Here is a 2,720-nt window from a genome sequence, read left to right as displayed (position 1 = left end):
AGATAACAGCACCATGGTCCAGGGTGGTAGTAGTAGAGCAGAAGTGGTAAAATTCTGAATATTTATGAAAGATAAGCCTTAAGGATTTTTTATATATTGGTTATGACATGTGACAGAAAGAGAGGCACAAAATTGGCATCCGAGGTGTGGGGTCTAAAGGGTGGGAGTTGCCGATTACTGAGCTTGGAAAGCCTGGGTAGAGGAGTCGGCCAGTAGGGTGTGAAAGGGAAGATCATGAATTGGGTTATGGACATGATAATGCTGAGAACTGTAAATTATTAACTTTGAGTTCAAAATGCCAATATTGGTTTTGTAAATATCATCACCTTAATGAATCATATTTTCCAATTTGCTTTTTCTATATTCTTAATCTCAAGAGCTCATTAGAAACTACTGACAGTTAGGAAAGCTCATATGCAAAATATGTCAATAACGCTTAACGTAATTTATCCAGAGCACGAGTTTTAATTGTATTTAGAGCAATAATGTCCTTTCTTAAAGCCCTTCTCTCGTTTTGATCTCCAATTTCTCCTTGTCAGTGTTTGTTTTCCCTTCTTTGCCTGTGACCAAGTTGGCCTTCATGTTCCTCTCAGCTTGATTAAACTTTAAACAGGTGTCTTTCTGACTCTACGTCCCAACCTACCTTTTCTTTTTTGTTAAAAAACAGCTTTATTGAGACATAATTCACAAGCCATACATTTTACCCATTTAAAGTGTGTGATTCAATAGAGCACTTTAGAAAAGTTTCCATTGTTAATTCTTTCTCTGCCCCTTTGAGATGTAAATCTTCTGTCAGTCTCTTACCAGTTTAACAGCCCAGAAATGTCTTTCTCAAATACCTGGGAGCTATCTCTTTTAAATGTAATCATCAAGAAAGATAGAGCCCCTTCCCGCAGTCCCTGGGAAAGTAGGAACCTAAGCTGATAAGCAACAGTTAACAAACACAGATGGACTTTACATTGACCAACCTCCTCCCTAACCTCCTCCAGTACTTTTCTATCAGCTCACTCCAGCCTTTAAAAATCCTCTTGCCTTTTGTTTCAGCAGAGTTGAATTCAATCTCTCTTCTCTATTACAACAGTCCTGAACAAAGTCTTCCTTGTCTTTTTAACTCCATCTGCTGGAATTTTCCTTGACACCTGAAGAAGTTTCTTGATAGAAGATATAATAAAATACAGGTCAAAGGCTCTGTCCTCTTCTTTTGTCTGTGGAGGAATCCACAAAACATCAGCAAATCCATTGGCCCCAGGCAGATTGCATCTTAGCCTGTACTTCTAGTACTCATTTATCCTTAAAATTTTTAAATTCAAGGCTTGTGGATGCACTGAATAGGTTCCTGCAGAAGATAATGTGATATGATTAGCAACAGAATGGAAGGTTTCGGGTCCAACAAATATTCCAGTGTCTGAATTTCCCTTTTCTCTACAGCTAGACAGAATGAGAAAAGTAGTCAGCTATCTCCCAATTAAATATGCATTGACTGTTTACATTGCCAGTTTTACCATAGATTTTTATTTCATTAACTTTATAAAGACATATAGACTCCCTAAAAATTGGAGAGAGTGTGATAAAATGGTGTCGTAGCTGCTGCTGTAGATTATAGACAATGATAATAAGAGCTGCCATATATTGAGGTCTCTTTCTTTCCCAGCCATGTGCTAAGCATTTTACACATATTAACACACTTAATTCTTACGAAATCATGTGAAATAGATACTGTCATTCCCCCTATATTACAAAGGATGAAATTGGGATAATATAACATAAATAATTTGCTTAGGATTACACAGTTAGAAAGTGGTCTTTTATAATAGTATTCACTGAATTCTTTCTACATCCAGTGCTCTTACACAGAACCACTGCGTTTCAAACTTTGACTTGCCAATTATTAAATTTTCCTTGGGAGGTACGTAACCCTCTGAAGTCTCAGTTCCTTTATCTGTGAAGGTGTATAAGAAATGCCACACGGGGGATTTTGTTAGACTTAAAGGAGCTCATGCATATTAAATCTCTAGCACAGTACTTAACCAAAATAAACAACTGTGGTTTTATTTAACTTTTCAGTATTTTGGTTTACTAACTACATTTATTCCAAAGTGCTATGATATTATCTCATAAGACATTACAGATCCAAGAACTGCTCACCGGTACATTATTATTACCCATCATTCTGACTCTCATTAGCTAGGAATGGGCTTTATCACACATGGAAACATCTGTGATAATATCTGAGTCAACAAACATGTAGAAACCTAAACAAGAGAACTAAGAATTTTTGAAAATTAATTTCTTTTTCTGATAAGGTAGTCAAGAGACAGTCCAGATGCAGTTGAGAAATTGCAGTGGGGAGATTGGGACTGAAAGTCAGATACGATCTACTAGGTGACAGAACAGTGTCCCTGATCACCGCATTTGTGATTCCTGTTTTCCTGAATGAAAATGGAAAACATACCTGCATGAATAAATGAGGGGATTTCCCACTGACATTGCTGAATTCCCCATTGCTGGGCCTGAAGTTAGCTCAAATTTGAAGCTTTAGAAATTTTAAGAACTACAAAAAATGTTTGTTCTCTTAGCAAACATCAAGCTATGTGCTGATATGTCAATTCCAGTTTTCTAAAGCATATTATTTACTTTCCTCTGCCTTTCTGAGTGTACTCATTTCAAATCAAGTACTTCTGGCTTTCAGCAGTGCTAAAATGTCATTCTGAGTGGAAGGG

The sequence above is a fragment of the Propithecus coquereli genome, unplaced genomic scaffold (genome assembly GCF_000956105.1).
Source record: "Propithecus coquereli isolate 6110/MARCELLA unplaced genomic scaffold, Pcoq_1.0 Scaffold37, whole genome shotgun sequence".
Taxonomy (NCBI): domain Eukaryota; kingdom Metazoa; phylum Chordata; class Mammalia; order Primates; family Indriidae; genus Propithecus; species Propithecus coquereli.
The sequence above is the reverse complement of the archived record's forward strand: the minus strand, read 5'-3'. Positions refer to the sequence as shown.